We start from the raw sequence: 22,120 nt of genomic DNA on the forward strand, positions 1-22,120 counted from the left end.
TACCAGGCTGCATGGAATCCACTGCATTCAATCGGGATGCATTGGGCCTCACTGCATGGACTCCACTGCATTCAATCGGGATCCATTGCACCACAATGAATGGAATCCTCTGCATTCAATGACGCTACATGTAATCCACTGCTACCAATCGGGATGCATTTTACCAGGCTTCATGGAATGCACTGCATTCAATCACGCTGCATGGAATCCACTGCTTTCAATCGGAATTCATTTTACCACGCTGCATGGATTACACTGCATTCAATCACAATGCATGGAATCCACTGCATTCAATGAAGCTGCATGGAATCCACTGCATTCAATCGGGATGCTTTGGGCCAGGCTGAATAAAATCCACTGCATTCACTCGGGATGCATGGGCCTCGCTGCATGGACTCCACTGCATTAAATCTCGCTGCATGGAATCCTCTGCATTCAATGACGCTACATGGAATCCACTGTGCTCAATCAGGATGCATTTTACAACGCTGCATGTATTACAATGCATTCAATCACAATGCATGGAATCCACTGCATTCAATCGGGATGCTTTCAGCCATGCTGCATAAAATCCACTACATTCAATTGGGATGCATTGGGTCTCACTGCATGGACTCCACCGCATAAAATCGGGATCCATTGCGCAACAATGCATGGAATCCTCTGCATTCAATGACGCTGCATTGAATCCACTGCATTCAATCGGGATGCTTTGGGCCATTCTGCATAAACTGCACTGCAATCAATAGGGTTCCCTTTCTTCATGCTGCATGGAATACACTGATATCAATCACGCTGCATGGAATCCACTGCATTCAATCGGGATGCTTTGGGCCATGCTGCATAAAATCCACTGCATTCAATCATGCTGCATGGAATCCACTGCACTCAATCATGTTGCATAAAATTCACTGCATTCAATAGGGTTTCATTTTTTCATGCTGAATGGAATCCACTGCATTCAATCATGCTGCATGGAATCCACTGCATTCGACCATGCTGAATAAAATCCCATGCATTAAATATAGTTCAATTTCTTCACGCTGCATGGAATCCACTGCATTCAATCAGAATCCATTTTACAACGCTGCATGTATTACACTGTTTCAATCACGCTGCATGGAATCCACTGCATTCAATCGGGATGCTTTCGGCCATGCTACATAAAATACACTGCATTCAATCATGCTGCATAATATCCGCTCCATAGTATCCCCTGCATTCATTCATGCTGTAAAAAAACCACTGCATTCAATAAAGTTCCATTTCTTCACGATGCATGTTATACACTGCATTCAATCATGCTGCATTTAATTCACTGCATTCAATCGGGATGCATTTTACCACGCTGCATGGATTAAACCGCATTCAATCACAATGCATGGAATCCACTGCATTCAATCGGGGTGATTTTGGCCATGCTGCATAAAATCCACTGCATTAGTTCGGGATGCATTGGGCCTCACTGCATGGACTCCACTGCATACAATCGGGATCCATTGCGCCAAAATGCATTGAATCTTCTGCATTCAATGACGCTGCATGGAATCCACTGCATTCAATCGGGATGCTTTGGGCCATGCTGCATAAAATCCACTGCATTCAATCATGCTGCATGGAATCCACTGCATTCAATCATGCTGCATAAAATTCACTGCATTCAATAGGGTTTCATTTTTTCATGCTGCATGGAATCCACTGCATTCAATCATGCTGCATGGAATCCAATGCATTCCATCGGGATGCATTTTACCAGGCTGCATGGAATTCACTGCATTCAATCAACATGCACGGAATCCACTGCATTCAATCGGGATGCATTTTACTAGGCTGCATGGAATCCTCTGCATTCAATGATGCTGCATGGAATCCACTGCATTCAATCGGGATGTATTTTAACACGCTGCGTGGTATCCACCGCAATGAATAACGCTGCATGGAATCCAATGCATTCAATCGGGATGAATTTTAAAAGGCCGCATGGAATCCAGTGCATTCAATCAGGAACCATTGCGCCTTGATGCATGGAATTAGTGCATTCAATGAGAATCAATTGCACCACACTGCATGAAATCCACTGACTCAATCGGGATGTTTTGGGCCATGCTGCATAAAATCCACTGCATTCAACGGGATGCATTGGGCCTCGCTGAATGGACTCCACTGCATACAATCGGGATCCATTGCGCCAAAATGCAAGGAATCCTCTGCATTCAATGACGCTGCATGGAATCCACTGCATTCAATCGGGATGCATTTTACCACGCTGCATGGATTACACTGCATTCAATCACAATGCATGGACTCCACCGCATAAAATCGGGATCCATTGCGCCACAATGCATGGAATCCTCTGCATTCAATGACGCTGCATGGAATCCACTGCATTCAAAAGGGATGGTTTGGGCCATGCTGCATAAAATCCACTGCATTCAATCGGGATGCATTGGGCCTCTCTGCATGGACTCCACAGCATTACATCTGGCTGCATGGACTCCACTGCATTATATCTCGCTGCATGGAATCCTCTGCATTCAATGACGCTGCATGGAATCCACTGCATTCAATCGGGATGCATTTTACCAGGCTGCATGGAATCCACTGCATTCAATCAGGATGCATTGGGCCTCACTGCATGGACTCCACTGCATTCAATCGGGATCCATTGCACCACAATGAATGGAATCCTCTGCATTCAATGACGCTACATGTAATCCACTGCTACCAATCGGGATGCATTTTACCAGGCTTCATGGAATGCACTGCATTCAATCACGCTGCATGGAATCCACTGCATTCAATAGGGTTCCATTTCTTCACGCTGAATGGAATACAGTGCATGCAATCACGCTGCATTGACTCCACTTGATAAAATCGGGATCCATTGCGCCACAATGCATGGAATCCTCTGAATTCAATGACGCTGCATGGAATCCACTGCAATCAATCGGGATGCTTTGGGCCATGGTGCATAAAATCCACTGCATGCAATCATGCTGCATGGAATCCACTGCATTCAATAGGGTTCCATTGCTTCACGCTGCATGGAATCCACTGCATTCAATCACGCTGCATGGAATCCACTGCATTCAATCGGGATGCATTTTACCACGCTGCATGGAGTACACTGCATTCAATCACAATGCATGTAATCCACTGCATTCAATCTGGATGCATTGGGCCATGCTGCATAAAATCCACTGCATTCAATCGTGCTGCATAAAATCCACTGCATTCAATTGGGTTCCATTTCGTAACACTACATGGAATACACTGCATTCAATCACGCTGTATGGAATAAACTGCATTCAATCGGGATGCATTTAACCACGCTGCATGGATTACACTTCATTCAATCACAATGCATGGAATCCACTGCATTCTATCAGGATGCTTTGGGCCATGCTGCATAAAATCCACTGCATTCAATAGGGTTCCATTTCTTCACGCTGCATGGAATCCACTGCATTCAATAGGGTTCCATTCCTTCACGCTGCATGGAATCCACCTCATTCAATAGGGATGCATTTTACCATGCTGCATGGATTACACTGCATTCAATCGCAATGCATAGAATCCACTGCATTCAATCGGGGTGCATTTTACACCGCTGAATGAAATCCACTGCATTTAATCACGCTGCATGTAATCCATGGAATTTAATCGGGATTCATTTTACTAAGCTGTATGGAATCGACTGTATTTAATCACGCTGCATGGAATCAACTGCATTCAATCGGGATTCATTTTACAAGGCTGCATGGAGTTCACTGCATTCAATCACAATGCATGGAATCCACTGCATTCAATCGGGATAATTTGGGCCATGCTGCATAAAATCCACTGCATTCAATCATGCTGCATGGAATCCACTGCATTCGACCATGCTGAATAAAATCCCATGCATTAAATATAGTTCAATTTCTTCACGCTGCATGGAATCCACTGCATTCAATCAGAATCCATTTTACAACGCTGCATGTATTACACTGTTTCAATCACGCTGCATGGAATCCACTGCATTCAATCGGGATGCTTTCGGCCATGCTACATAAAATACACTGCATTCAATCATGCTGCATAATATCCGCTCCATAGTATCCCCTGCATTCATTCATGCTGTAAAAAAACCACTGCATTCAATAAGGTTCCATTTCTTCACGATGCATGTTATACACTGCATTCAATCATGCTGCATTTAATTCGCTGCATTCAATCGGGATGCATTTTACCACGCTGCATGGATTACACTGCATTCAATCACAATGCATGGACTCCACCGCATAAAATCGGGATCCATTGCGCCACAATGCATGGAATCCTCTGCATTCAATGACGCTGCATGGAATCCACTGCATTCAAAAGGGATGGTTTGGGCCATGCTGCATAAAATCCACTGCATTCAATCGGAATGCATTGGGCCTCTCTGCATGGACTCCACAGCATTACATCTGGCTGCATGGACTCCACTGCATTATATCTCGCTGCATGGAATCCTCTGCATTCAATGACGCTGCATGGAATCCACTGCATTCAATCGGGATGCATTTTACCAGGCTGCATGGAATCCACTGCATTCAATCGGGATGCATTGGGCCTCACTGCATGGACTCCACTGCATTCAATCGGGATCCATTGCACCACAATGAATGGAATCCTCTGCATTCAATGACGCTACATGTAATCCACTGCTACCAATCGGGATGCATTTTACCAGGCTTCATGGAATGCACTGCATTCAATCACGCTGCATGGAATCCACTGCTTTCAATCGGGATTCATTTTACCACGCTGCATGGATTACACTGCATTCAATCACAATGCATGGAATCCACTGCATTCAATGAAGCTGCATGGAATCCACTGCATTCAATCGGGATGCTTTGGGCCAGGCTGAATAAAATCCACTGCATTCACTCGGGATGCATGGGCCTCGCTGCATGGACTCCACTGCATTAAATCTCGCTGCATGGAATCCTCTGCATTCAATGACGCTACATGGAATCCACTGTGCTCAATCAGGATGCATTTTACAACGCTGCATGTATTACAATGCATTCAATCACAATGCATGGAATCCACTGCATTCAATCGGGATGCTTTCAGCCATGCTGCATAAAATCCACTACATTCAATTGGGATGCATTGGGTCTCACTGCATGGACTCCACCGCATAAAATCGGGATCCATTGCGCAACAATGCATGGAATCCTCTGCATTCAATGACGCTGCATTGAATCCACTGCATTCAATCGGGATGCTTTGGGCCATTCTGCATAAACTGCACTGCAATCAATAGGGTTCCCTTTCTTCATGCTGCATGGAATACACTGATATCAATCACGCTGCATGGAATCCACTGCATTCAATCAGGAGGCATTTTACCAAGCTGCATGGAATCCACTGCATTTAATCACGCTGCATGGAATCCACTGCATTCAATCAGGATGCATTTTTCCAGGGTGCATGGAATCCACTGCATTCAATAATGCTGCAGGAAACCACTGCATTCTATCATGCTGCATGGAATCCACTGCATTAAATAGGGTTCCATTTCTTCACCCTGCATGGAATCCACTGCATTCAATCACGCTGCATGTAAACCACTGCATTCAATCGGGATGCATTTAACCAGGCTGCATGGAATCCATGCATTCATCACGCTGCATGGACTCCACTGCATACAATCGGGATCCATTGCGCCACAAGGCATGGAATACTCTGCATTCAATCGGGATGCTTTGGGCCATGCTGCATAAAATCCACTGCATTCCATCGGGATGCATTGGGCCTCGCTGCATAAAATCCACTGCATACAATCGGGATCCATTGCGCCACAATGCATGGAATCCTCTGAATTCAATGACGCTGCATGGAATCCACTGCAATCAATCGGGATGCTTTGGGCCATGGTGCATAAAATCCACTGCATGCAATCATGCTGCATGGAATCCACTGCATTCAATAGGGTTCCATTGCTTCACGCTGCATGGAATCCACTGCATTCAATCACGCTGCATGGAATCCACTGAATTCCATCGGGATGCTTTGGGCCATGCCTCATAAAATCCACTGAATTCAATCGGGATGCCTTGGGCCTCGCTGCATGGACTCCACTGCATACAATCAGGATCCATTGCGCCACAATGCATGGAATCCTCGCATTCATTGACGCTGCATGTAATCCAATGTATTCAATCGGGATGCTTTGGGCCATGCTGCATAAAATCCACTACATTCAATCATGCTTCATGGAATCCACTGCACTCAATCATGCTGCATAAAATCCACTGCATACAATAGGGTTCCATAACTTCACACTGTATGGAATACACTTCATTCCATCACGCTGCATGGAATCCACTGCATTTAATCGGGATGCATTTTACCACGCTGCATGGATTACACTGCATTCAATCATGCTGCAGGGAATCCACTGTATTCAATCGGGATGTTTTGAGCCATGCTGCTTAAAATCCACTGCATTCAATCAGGATGCATTTGGCCTCGCTGCATGGACTCCACTGCATAAAATCTGGATCCATTGCGCAACAATGCATGGAATCCTCTGCATTCAATGACGCTGCATGGAATCCAGTGCATTCAATCGGGATGTTTTGGGCCATGCTGCATATAATCCACTGCATTCAATCGGGATGCCTTGGGCCTCACTGCATGGACTCCACTGCATACAATCGGGATCCATTGCGCCACAATGCATGGAATCCTCTGCATTCAATGACGCTGCATGGAATCCACTGCATTCAATCGGGATGCTTTGGGCCATGCTGTATAAAATCCACTGCATCAATCATGCTGCATGGAATCCACTGCATTCAATCATGCTGCATAATATTCACTGCATTCAATAGTGTACCTTTTCTTCACACTGCATGAAATACACTGCATTCAATCACGCTGTATGGAATAAACTGCATTCAATCGGGATGCATTTAACCACGCTGCATGGATTACACTGCATTCAATGACGCTGCATGGAATCCACTGCATTCAATCGGGATGCTTTGGGGCATGCTTCATGAAATCCACTGCATTCAATCATGCTGCATGGAATCCACTGCATTCAATAGGGTTCCATTTCTTCACGCTGAATGGAATACAGTGCATGCAATCACGCTGCATTGACTCCACTTGATAAAATCGGGATCCATTGCGCCACAATGCATGGAATCCTCTGAATTCAATGACGCTGCATGGAATCCACTGCAATCAATCGGGATGCTTTGGGCCATGGTGCATAAAATCCACTGCATGCAATCATGCTGCATGGAATCCACTGCATTCAATAGGGTTCCATTGCTTCACGCTGCATGGAATCCACTGCATTCAATCACGCTGCATGGAATCCACTGCATTCAATCGGGATGCATTTTACCACGCTGCATGGAGTACACTGCATTCAATCACAATGCATGTAATCCACTGCATTCAATCTGGATGCATTGGGCCATGCTGCATAAAATCCACTGCATTCAATCGTGCTGCATAAAATCCACTGCATTCAATTGGGTTCCATTTCGTAACACTACATGGAATACACTGCATTCAATCACGCTGTATGGAATAAACTGCATTCAATCGGGATGCATTTAACCACGCTGCATGGATTACACTTCATTCAATCACAATGCATGGAATCCACTGCATTCTATCAGGATGCTTTGGGCCATGCTGCATAAAATCCACTGCATTCAATAGGGTTCCATTTCTTCACGCTGCATGGAATCCACTGCATTCAATAGGGTTCCATTCCTTCACGCTGCATGGAATCCACCTCATTCAATAGGGATGCATTTTACCATGCTGCATGGATTACACTGCATTCAATCGCAATGCATAGAATCCACTGCATTCAATCGGGGTGCATTTTACACCGCTGAATGAAATCCACTGCATTTAATCACGCTGCATGTAATCCATGGAATTTAATCGGGATTCATTTTACTAAGCTGTATGGAATCGACTGTATTTAATCACGCTGCATGGAATCAACTGCATTCAATCGGGAGTCATTTTACAAGGCTGCATGGAGTTCACTGCATTCAATCACAATGCATGGAATCCACTGCATTCAATCGGGATAATTTGGGCCATGCTGCATAAAATCCACTGCATTCAATCATGCTGCATGGAATCCACTGCATTCGACCATGCTGAATAAAATCCCATGCATTAAATATAGTTCAATTTCTTCACGCTGCATGGAATCCACTGCATTCAATCAGAATCCATTTTACAACGCTGCATGTATTACACTGTTTCAATCACGCTGCATGGAATCCACTGCATTCAATCGGGATGCTTTCGGCCATGCTACATAAAATACACTGCATTCAATCATGCTGCATAATATCCGCTCCATAGTATCCCCTGCATTCATTCATGCTGTAAAAAAACCACTGCATTCAATAAGGTTCCATTTCTTCACGATGCATGTTATACACTGCATTCAATCATGCTGCATTTAATTCGCTGCATTCAATCGGGATGCATTTTACCACGCTGCATGGATTACACTGCATTCAATCACAATGCATGGACTCCACCGCATAAAATCGGGATCCATTGCGCCACAATGCATGGAATCCTCTGCATTCAATGACGCTGCATGGAATCCACTGCATTCAAAAGGGATGGTTTGGGCCATGCTGCATAAAATCCACTGCATTCAATCGGGATGCATTGGGCCTCTCTGCATGGACTCCACAGCATTACATCTGGCTGCATGGACTCCACTGCATTATATCTCGCTGCATGGAATCCTCTGCATTCAATGACGCTGCATGGAATCCACTGCATTCAATCGGGATGCATTTTACCAGGCTGCATGGAATCCACTGCATTCAATCGGGATGCATTGGGCCTCACTGCATGGACTCCACTGCATTCAATCGGGATCCATTGCACCACAATGAATGGAATCCTCTGCATTCAATGACGCTACATGTAATCCACTGCTACCAATCGGGATGCATTTTACCAGGCTTCATGGAATGCACTGCATTCAATCACGCTGCATGGAATCCACTGCTTTCAATCGGAATTCATTTTACCACGCTGCATGGATTACACTGCATTCAATCACAATGCATGGAATCCACTGCATTCAATGAAGCTGCATGGAATCCACTGCATTCAATCGGGATGCTTTGGGCCAGGCTGAATAAAATCCACTGCATTCACTCGGGATGCATGGACCTCGCTGCATGGACTCCACTGCATTAAATCTCGCTGCATGGAATCCTCTGCATTCAATGACGCTACATGGAATCCACTGCGCTCAATCAGGATGCATTTTACAACGCTGCATGTATTACAATGCATTCAATCACAATGCATGGAATCCACTGCATTCAATCGGGATGCTTTCAGCCATGCTGCATAAAATCCACTACATTCAATTGGGATGCATTGGGTCTCACTGCATGGACTCCACCGCATAAAATCGGGATCCATTGCGCAACAATGCATGGAATCCTCTGCATTCAATGACGCTGCATTGAATCCACTGCATTCAATCGGGATGCTTTGGGCCATTCTGCATAAACTACACTGCAATCAATAGGGTTCCCTTTCTTCATGCTGCATGGAATACACTGATATCAATCACGCTGCATGGAATCCACTGCATTCAATCAGGAGGCATTTTACCAAGCTGCATGGAATCCACTGCATTTAATCACGCTGCATGGAATCCACTGCATTCAATCAGGATGCATTTTTCCAGGGTGCATGGAATCCACTGCATTCAATAATGCTGCAGGAAACCACTGCATTCTATCATGCTGCATGGAATCCACTGCATTAAATAGGGTTCCATTTCTTCACCCTGCATGGAATCCACTGCATTCAATCACGCTGCATGTAAACCACTGCATTCAATCGGGATGCATTTAACCAGGCTGCATGGAATCCATGCATTCATCACGCTGCATGGACTCCACTGCATACAATCGGGATCCATTGCGCCACAAGGCATGGAATACTCTGCATTCAATCGGGATGCTTTGGGCCATGCTGCATAAAATCTACTGCATTCAATCATGCTGCATGAAATCCACTGCATTGAATGACGCTGCATAAAATCCACTGCATTCAATAGGGTTCCATTTCTTCACACTTCATGGAATACTGCATTCAATCACGCTTCATGGAATCCACTGCATTCAATCGGGATGAATTTTACAACCCTGAATGGAGTACACTGCATTCAATCACAATGCATGGAATCCACTGCATTCCATCGGGATGCTTTGGGCCATGCCTCATAAAATCCACTGAATTCAATCGGGATGCCTTGGGCCTCGCTGCATGGACTCCACTGCATACAATCAGGATCCATTGCGCCACAATGCATGGAATCCTCGCATTCATTGACGCTGCATGTAATCCAATGTATTCAATCGGGATGCTTTGGGCCATGCTGCATAAAATCCACTACATTCAATCATGCTTCATGGAATCCACTGCACTGAATCATGCTGCATAAAATCCACTGCATACAATAGGGTTCCATAACTTCACACTGTATGGAATACACTTCATTCAATCACGCTGCATGGAATCCACTGCATTTAATCGGGATGCATTTTACCACGCTGCATGGATTACACTGCATTCAATCATGCTGCAGGGAATCCACTGTATTCAATCGGGATGTTTTGAGCCATGCTGCTTAAAATCCACTGCATTCAATCAGGATGCATTTGGCCTCGCTGCATGGACTCCACTGCATAAAATCTGGATCCATTGCGCAACAATGCAGGGAATCCTCTGCATTCAATGACGCTGCATGGAATCCAGTGCATTCAATCGGGATGTTTTGGGCCATGCTGCATATAATCCACTGCATTCAATCGGGATGCCTTGGGCCTCACTGCATGGACTCCACTGCATACAATCGGGATCCATTGCGCCACAATGCATGGAATCCTCTGCATTCAATGACGCTGCATGGAATCCACTGCATTCAATCGGGATGCTTTGGGCCATGCTGTATAAAATCCACTGCATCAATCATGCTGCATGGAATCCACTGCATTCAATCATGCTGCATAATATTCACTGCATTCAATAGTGTACCTTTTCTTCACACTGCATGAAATACACTGCATTCAATCACGCTGTATGGAATAAACTGCATTCAATCGGGATGCATTTAACCACGCTGCATGGATTACACTGCATTCAATGACGCTGCATGGAATCCACTGCATTCAATCGGGATGCTTTGGGGCATGCTTCATGAAATCCACTGCATTCAATCATGCTGCATGGAATCCACTGCATTCAATAGGGTTCCATTTCTTCACGCTGAATGGAATACAGTGCATGCAATCACGCTGCATTGACTCCACTTGATAAAATCGGGATCCATTGCGCCACAATGCATGGAATCCTCTGAATTCAATGACGCTGCATGGAATCCACTGCAATCAATCGGGATGCTTTGGGCCATGGTGCATAAAATCCACTGCATGCAATCATGCTGCATGGAATCCACTGCATTCAATAGGGTTCCATTGCTTCACGCTGCATGGAATCCACTGCATTCAATCACGCTGCATGGAATCCACTGCATTCAATCGGGATGCATTTTACCACGCTGCATGGAGTACACTGCATTCAATCACAATGCATGTAATCCACTGCATTCAATCTGGATGCATTGGGCCATGCTGCATAAAATCCACGCATTCAATAGGGTTCCATTTCTTCACACTTCATGGAATACTGCATTCAATCACGCTGAATGGAATCCACTGCATTCAATCGGGATGAATTTTACAACCCTGAATGGAGTACACTGCATTCAATCACAATGCATGGAATCCACTGCATTCCATCGGGATGCTTTGGGCCATGCCTCATAAAATCCACTGAATTCAATAGGGATGCCTTGGGCCTCGCTGCATGGACTCCACTGCATACAATCAGGATCCATTGCGCCACAATGCATGGAATCCTCGCATTCATTGACGCTGCATGTAATCCAATGTATTCAATCGGGATGCTTTGGGCCATGCTGCATAAAATCCACTGCATTCAATCATGCTTCATGGAATTCACTGCACTCAATCATGCTGCATAAAATCCACTGCATACAATAGGGTTCCATAACTTCACACTGTATGGAATACACTTCATTCCATCACGCTGCATGGAATCCACTGCATTTAATTGGGATGCATTTTACCACGCTGCATGGATTACACTGCATTCAATCATGCTGCAGGGAATCCACTGTATTCAATCGGGATGTTTTGAGCCATGCTGCTTAAAATCCACTGCATTCAATCAGGATGCATTTGGCCTCGCTGCATGGACTCCACTGCATAAAATCTGGATCCATTGCGCAACAATGCATGGAATCCTCTGCATTCAATGACGCTGCATGGAATCCACTGCATTCAATCGGGATGTTTTGGGCCATGCTGCATATAATCCACTGCATTCAATCGGGATGCCTTTGGCCTCACTGCATGGACTCCACTGCATACAATCGGGATCCATTGCGCCACAATGCATGGAATCCTCTGCATTCAATGACGCTGCATGGAATCCACTGCATTCAATCGGGATGCTTTGGGCCATGCTGTATAAAATCCACTGCATCAATCATGCTGCATGGAATCCACTGCATTCAATCATGCTGCATAATATTCACTGCATTCAATAGTGTACCTTTTCTTCACACTGCATGAAATACACTGCATTCAATCACGCTGTATGGAATAAACTGCATTCAATCGGGATGCATTTAACCACGCTGCATGGATTACACTGCATTCAATGACGCTGCATGGAATCCACTGCATTCAATCGGGATGCTTTGGGGCATGCTTCATGAAATCCACTGCATTCAATCATGCTGCATGGAATTAACTGCATTCAATAGGGTTCCATTTCATCACGCTGAATGGAATACAGTGCATGCAATCACGCTGCATTGACTCCACTTGATAAAATCGGGATCCATTGCGCCACAATGCATGGAATCCTCTGAATTCAATGACGCTGCATGGAATCCACTGCAATCAATCGGGATGCTTTGGGCCATGGTGCATAAAATCCACTGCATGCAATCATGCTGCATGGAATCCACTGCATTCAATAGGGTTCCATTGCTTCACGCTGCATGGAATCCACTGCATTCAATCACGCTGCATGGAATCCACTGCATTCAATCGGGATGCATTTTACCACGCTGCATGGAGTACACTGCATTCAATCACAATGCATGTAATCCACTGCATTCAATCTGGATGCATTGGGCCATGCTGCATAAAATCCACTGCATTCAATCGTGCTGCATAAAATCCACTGCATTCAATTGGGTTCCATTTCGTAACACTACATGGAATACACTGCATTCAATCACGCTGCATGGAATAAACTGCATTCAATCGGGATGCATTTAACCACGCTGCATGGATTACACTTCATTCAATCACAATGCATGGAATCCACTGCATTCTATCAGGATGCTTTGGGCCATGCTGCATAAAATCCACTGCATTCAATAGGGTTCCATTTCTTCACGCTGCATGGAATCCACTGCATTCAATAGGGTTCCATTCCTTCACGCTGCATGGAATCCACCTCATTCAATCGGGATGCATTTTACCACGCTGCATGGATTACACTGCATTCAATCGCAATGCATAGAATCCACTGCATTCAATCGTGGTGCATTTTACACCGCTGAATGAAATCCACTGCATTTAATCACGCTGCATGTAATCCATGGAATTTAAACGGGATTCATTTTACTAAGCTGTATGGAATCGACTGTATTTAATCACGCTGCATGGAATCAACTGCATTCAATCGGGATTCATTTTACAAGGCTGCATGGAGTTCACTGCATTCAATCACAATGCATGGAATCCACTGCATTCAATCGGGATAATTTGGGCCATGCTGCATAAAATCCACTGCATTCAATCATGCTGCATGGAATCCACTGCATTCGACCATGCTGAATAAAATCCCATGCATTAAATATAGTTCAATTTCTTCACGCTGCATGGAATCCACTGCATTCAATCAGAATCCATTTTACAACGCTGCATGTATTACACTGTTTCAATCACGCTGCATGGAATCCACTGCATTCAATCGGGATGCTTTCGGCCATGCTACATAAAATACACTGCATTCAATCATGCTGCATAATATCCGCTCCATAGTATCCCCTGCATTCATTCATGCTGTAAAAAAACCACTGCATTCAATAAGGTTCCATTTCTTCACGATGCATGTTATACACTGCATTCAATCATGCTGCATTTAATTCACTGCATTCAATCGGGATGCATTTTACCACGCTGCATGGATTACACTGCATTCAATCACAATGCATGGACTCCACCGCATAAAATCGGGATCCATTGCGCCACAATGCATGGAATCCTCTGCATTCAATGACGCTGCATGGAATCCACTGCATTCAAAAGGGATGGTTTGGGCCATGCTGCATAAAATCCACTGCATTCAATCGGGATGCATTGGGCCTCTCTGCATGGACTCCACAGCATTACATCTGGCTGCATGGACTCCACTGCATTATATCTCGCTGCATGGAATCCTCTGCATTCAATGACGCTGCATGGAATCCACTGCATTCAATCGGGATGCATTTTACCAGGCTGCATGGAATCCACTGCATTCAATCGGGATGCATTGGGCCTCACTGCATGGACTCCACTGCATTCAATCGGGATCCATTGCACCACAATGAATGGAATCCTCTGCATTCAATGACGCTACATGTAATCCACTGCTACCAATCGGGATGCATTTTACCAGGCTTCATGGAATGCACTGCATTCAATCACGCTGCATGGAATCCACTGCTTTCAATCGGAATTCATTTTACCACGCTGCATGGATTACACTGCATTCAATCACAATGCATGGAATCCACTGCATTCAATGAAGCTGCATGGAATCCACTGCATTCAATCGGGATGCTTTGGGCCAGGCTGAATAAAATCCACTGCATTCACTCGGGATGCATGGGCCTCGCTGCATGGACTCCACTGCATTAAATCTCGCTGCATGGAATCCTCTGCATTCAATGACGCTACATGGAATCCACTGCGCTCAATCAGGATGCATTTTACAACGCTGCATGTATTACAATGCATTCAATCACAATGCATGGAATCCACTGCATTCAATCGGGATGCTTTCAGCCATGCTGCATAAAATCCACTACATTCAATTGGGATGCATTGGGTCTCACTGCATGGACTCCACCGCATAAAATCGGGATCCATTGCGCAACAATGCATGGAATCCTCTGCATTCAATGACGCTGCATTGAATCCACTGCATTCAATCGGGATGCTTTGGGCCATTCTGCATAAACTGCACTGCAATCAATAGGGTTCCCTTTCTTCATGCTGCATGGAATACACTGATATCAATCACGCTGCATGGAATCCACTGCATTCAATCAGGAGGCATTTTACCAAGCTGCATGGAATCCACTGCATTTAATCACGCTGCATGGAATCCACTGCATTCAATCAGGATGCATTTTTCCAGGGTGCATGGAATCCACTGCATTCAATAATGCTGCAGGAAACCACTGCATTCTATCATGCTGCATGGAATCCACTGCATTAAATAGGGTTCCATTTCTTCACCCTGCATGGAATCCACTGCATTCAATCACGCTGCATGTAAACCACTGCATTCAATCGGGATGCATTTAACCAGGCTGCATGGAATCCATGCATTCATCACGCTGCATGGACTCCACTGCATACAATCGGGATCCATTGCGCCACAAGGCATGGAATACTCTGCATTCAATCGGGATGCTTTGGGCCATGCTGCATAAAATCTACTGCATTCAATCATGCTGCATGAAATCCACTGCATTGAATGACGCTGCATAAAATCCACTGCATTCAATAGGGTTCCATTTCTTCACACTTCATGGAATACTGCATTCAATCACGCTTCATGGAATCCACTGCATTCAATCGGGATGAATTTTACAACCCTGAATGGAGTACACTGCATTCAATCACAATGCATGGAATCCACTGCATTCCATCGGGATGCTTTGGGCCATGCCTCATAAAATCCACTGAATTCAATCGGGATGCCTTGGGCCTCGCTGCATGGACTCCACTGCATACAATCAGGATCCATTGCGCCACAATGCATGGAATCCTCGCATTCATTGACGCTGCATGTAATCCAATGTATTCAATCGGGATGCTTTGGGCCATGCTGCATAAAATCCACTACATTCAATCATGCTTCATGGAATCCACTGCACTCAATCATGCTGCATAAAATCCACTGCATACAATAGGGTTCCATAACTTCACACTGTATGGAATACACTTCATTCCATCACGCTGCATGGAATCCACTGCATTTAATCGGGATGCATTTTACCACGCTGCATGGATTACACTGCATTCAATCATGCTGCAGGGAATCCACTGTATTCAATCGGGATGTTTTGAGCCATGCTGCTTAAAATCCACTGCATTCAATCAGGATGCATTTGGCCTCGCTGCATGGACTCCACTGCATAAAATCTGGATCCATTGCGCAACAATGCATGGAATCCTCTGCATTCAATGACGCTGCATGGAATCCACTGCATTCAATCGGGATGCTTTGGGCCATGCTGTATAAAATCCACTGCATCAATCATGCTGCATGGAATCCACTGCATTCAATCATGCTGCATAATATTCACTGCATTCAATAGTGTACCTTTTCTTCACACTGCATGAAATACACTGCATTCAATCACGCTGTATGGAATAAACTGCATTCAATCGGGATGCATTTAACCACGCTGCATGGATTACACTGCATTCAATGACGCTGCATGGAATCCACTGCATTCAATCGGGATGCTTTGGGGCATGCTTCATGAAATCCACTGCATTCAATCATGCTGCATGGAATCCACTGCATTCAATAGGGTTCCATTTCTTCACGCTGAATGGAATACAGTGCATGCAATCACGCTGCATTGACTCCACTTGATAAAATCGGGATCCATTGCGCCACAATGCATGGAATCCTCTGAATTCAATGACGCTGCATGGAATCCACTGCAATCAATCGGGATGCTTTGGGCCATGGTGCATAAAATCCACTGCATGCAATCATGCTGCATGGAATCCACTGCATTCAATAGGGTTCCATTGCTTCACGCTGCATGGAATCCACTGCATTCAATCACGCTGCATGGAATCCACTGCATTCAATCGGGATGCATTTTACCACGCTGCATGGAGTACACTGCATTCAATCACAATGCATGTAATCCACTGCATTCAATCTGGATGCATTGGGCCATGCTGCATAAAATCCACTGCATTCAATCGTGCTGCATAAAATCCACTGCATTCAATTGGGTTCCATTTCGTAACACTACATGGAATACACTGCATTCAATCACGCTGTATGGAATAAACTGCATTCAATCGGGATGCATTTAACCACGCTGCATGGATTACACTTCATTCAATCACAATGCATGGAATCCACTGCATTCTATCAGGATGCTTTGGGCCATGCTGCATAAAATCCACTGCATTCAATAGGGTTCCATTTCTTCACGCTGCATGGAATCCACTGCATTCAATAGGGTTCCATTCCTTCACGCTGCATGGAATCCACCTCATTCAATCGGGATGCATTTTACCACGCTGCATGGATTACACTGCATTCAATCGCAATGCATAGAATCCACTGCATTCAATCGGGGTGCATTTTACACCGCTGAATGAAATCCACTGCATTTAATCACGCTGCATGTAATCCATGGAATTTAAACGGGATTCATTTTACTAAGCTGTATGGAATTGACTGTATTTAATCACGCTGCATGGAATCAACTGCATTCAATCGGGATTCATTTTACAAGGCTGCATGGAGTTCACTGCATTCAATCACAATGCATGGAATCCACTGCATTCAATCGGGATAATTTGGGCCATGCTGCATAAAATCCACTGCATTCAATCATGCTGCATGGAATCCACTGCATTCGACCATGCTGAATAAAATCCCATGCATTAAATATAGTTCAATTTCTTCACGCTGCATGGAATCCACTGCATTCAATCAGAATCCATTTTACAACGCTGCATGTATTACACTGTTTCAATCACGCTGCATGGAATCCACTGCATTCAATCGGGATGCTTTCGGCCATGCTACATAAAATACACTGCATTCAATCATGCTGCATAATATCCGCTCCATAGTATCCCCTGCATTCATTCATGCTGTAAAAAAACCACTGCATTCAATAAGGTTCCATTTCTTCATGATGCATGTTATACACTGCATTCAATCATGCTGCATTTAATTCACTGCATTCAATCGGGATGCATTTTACCACGCTGCATGGATTACACTGCATTCAATCACAATGCATGGACTCCACCGCATAAAATCGGGATCCATTGCGCCACAATGCATGGAATCCTCTGCATTCAATGACGCTGCATGGAATCCACTGCATTCAAAAGGGATGGTTTGGGCCATGCTGCATAAAATCCACTGCATTCAATCGGGATGCATTGGGCCTCTCTGCATGGACTCCACAGCATTACATCTGGCTGCATGGACTCCACTGCATTATATCTCGCTGCATGGAATCCTCTGCATTCAATGACGCTGCATGGAATCCACTGCATTCAATCGGGATGCATTTTACCAGGCTGCATGGAATCCACTGCATTCAATCGGGATGCATTGGGCCTCACTGCATGGACTCCACTGCATTCAATCGGGATCCATTGCACCACAATGAATGGAATCCTCTGCATTCAATGACGCTACATGTAATCCACTGCTACCAATCGGGATGCATTTTACCAAGCTTCATGGAATGCACTGCATTCAATCACGCTGCATGGAATCCACTGCTTTCAATCGGAATTCATTTTACCACGCTGCATGGATTACACTGCATTCAATCACAATGCATGGAATCCACTGCATTCAATGAAGCTGCATGGAATCCACTGCATTCAATCGGGATGCTTTGGGCCAGGCTGAATAAAATCCACTGCATTCACTCGGGATGCATGGGCCTCGCTGCATGGACTCCACTGCATTAAATCTCGCTGCATGGAATCCTCTGCATTCAATGACGCTACATGGAATCCACTGCGCTCAATCAGGATGCATTTTACAACGCTGCATGTATTACAATGCATTCAATCACAATGCATGGAATCCACTGCATTCAATCGGGATGCTTTCAGCCATGCTGCATAAAATCCACTACATTCAATTGGGATGCATTGGGTCTCACTGCATGGACTCCACCACATAAAATCGGGATCCATTGCGCAACAATGCATGGAATCCTCTGCATTCAATGACGCTGCATTGAATCCACTGCATTCAATCGGGATGCTTTGGGCCATTCTGCATAAACTACACTGCAATCAATAGGGTTCCCTTTCTTCATGCTGCATGGAATACACTGATATCAATCACGCTGCATGGAATCCACTGCATTCAATCAGGAGGCATTTTACCAAGCTGCATGGAATCCACTGCATTTAATCACGCTGCATGGAATCCACTGCATTCAATCAGGATGCATTTTTCCAGGGTGCATGGAATCCACTGCATTCAATAATGCTGCAGGAAACCACTGCATTCTATCATGCTGCATGGAATCCACTGCATTAAATAGGGTTCCATTTCTTCACCCTGCATGGAATCCACTGCATTCAATCACGCTGCATGTAAACCACTGCATTCAATCGGGATGCATTTAACCAGGCTGCATGGAATCCATGCATTCATCACGCTGCATGGACTCCACTGCATACAATCGGGATCCATTGCGCCACAAGGCATGGAATACTCTGCATTCAATCGGGATGCTTTGGGCCATGCTGCATAAAATCTACTGCATTCAATCATGCTGCATGAAATCCACTGCATTGAATGACGCTGCATAAAATCCACTGCATTCAATAGGGTTCCATTTCTTCACACTTCATGGAATACTGCATTCAATCACGCTTCATGGAATCCACTGCATTCAATCGGGATGAATTTTACAACCCTGAATGGAGTACACTGCATTCAATCACAATGCATGGAATCCACTGCATTCCATCGGGATGCTTTGGGCCATGCCTCATAAAATCCACTGAATTCAATCGGGATGCCTTGGGCCTCGCTGCATGGACTCCACTGCATACAATCAGGATCCATTGCGCCACAATGCATGGAATCCTCGCATTCATTGACGCTGCATGTAATCCAATGTATTCAATCGGGATGCTTTGGGCCATGCTGCATAAAATCCACTACATTCAATCATGCTTCATGGAATCCACTGCACTCAATCATGCTGCATAAAATCCACTGCATACAATAGGGTTCCATAACTTCACACTGTATGGAATACACTTCATTCCATCACGCTGCATGGAATCCACTGCATTTAATCGGGATGCATTTTACCACGCTGCATGGATTACACTGCATTCAATCATGCTGCAGGGAATCCACTGTATTCAATCGGGATGTTTTGAGCCATGCTGCTTAAAATCCACTGCATTCAATCAGGATGCATTTGGCCTCGCTGCATGGACTCCACTGCATAAAATCTGGATTCATTGCGCAACAATGCATGGAATCCTCTGCATTCAATGACGCTGCATGGAATCCACTGCATTCAATCGGGATGTTTTGGGCCATGCTGCATATAATCCACTGCATTCAATCGGGATGCCTTGGGCCTCACTGCATGGACTCCACTGCATACAATCGGGATCCATTGCGCCACAATGCATGGAATCCTCTGCATTCAATGACGCTGCATGGAATCCACTGCATTCAATCGGGATGCTTTGGGCCATGCTGTATAAAATCCACTGCATCAATCATGCTGCATGGAATCCACTGCATTCAATCATGCTGCATAATATTCACTGCATTCAATAGTGTACCTTTTCTTCACACTGCATGAAATACACTGCATTCAATCACGCTGTATGGAATAAACTGCATTCAATCGGGATGCATTTAACCACGCTGCATGGATTACACTGCATTCAATGACGCTGCATGGAATGCACTGCATTCAATCGGGATGCTTTGGGGCATGCTTCATGAAATCCACTGCATTCAATCATGCTGCATGGAATCCACTGCATTCAATAGGGTTCCATTTCTTCACGCTGAATGGAATACAGTGCATGCAATCACGCTGCATTGACTCCACTTGATAAAATCGGGATCCATTGCGCCACAATGCATGGAATCCTCTGAATTCAATGACGCTGCATGGAATCCACTGCAATCAATCGGGATGCTTTGGGCCATGGTGCATAAAATCCACTGCATGCAATCATGCTGCATGGAATCCACTGCATTCAATAGGGTTCCATTGCTTCACGCTGCATGGAATCCACTGCATTCAATCACGCTGCATGGAATCCACTGCATTCAATCGGGATGCATTGGGCCATGCTGCATAAAATCCACTGCATTCAATCGTGCTGCATAAAATCCACTGCATTCAATTGGGTTCCATTTCGTAACACTACATGGAATACACTGCATTCAATCACGCTGTATGGAATAAACTGCATTCAATCGGGATGCATTTAACCACGCTGCATGGATTACACTTCATTCAATCACAATGCATGGAATCCACTGCATTCTATCAGGATGCTTTGGGCCATGCTGCATAAAATCCACTGCATTCAATAGGGTTCCATTTCTTCACGCTGCATGGAATCCACTGCATTCAATAGGGTTCCATTCCTTCACGCTGCATGGAATCCACCTCATTCAATAGGGATGCATTTTACCACGCTGCATGGATTACACTGCATTCAATCGCAATGCATAGAATCCACTGCATTCAATCGGGGTGCATTTTACACCGCTGAATGAAATCCACTGCATTTAATTACGCTGCATGTAATCCATGGAATTTAATCGGGATTCATTTTACTAAGCTGTATGGAATCGACTGTATTTAATCACGCTGCATGGAATCAACTGCATTCAATCGGGATTCATTTTACAAGGCTGCATGGAGTTCACTGCATTCAATCACAAT

This window comes from Sus scrofa, chromosome 18, assembly GCF_054392235.1.
Source record: "Sus scrofa isolate SSC_HxYL_T2T_F1_AM1 chromosome 18, Sscrofa_HxYL_maternal_Yorkshire_Landrace_v2.0, whole genome shotgun sequence".
NCBI lineage: Eukaryota > Metazoa > Chordata > Mammalia > Artiodactyla > Suidae > Sus > Sus scrofa.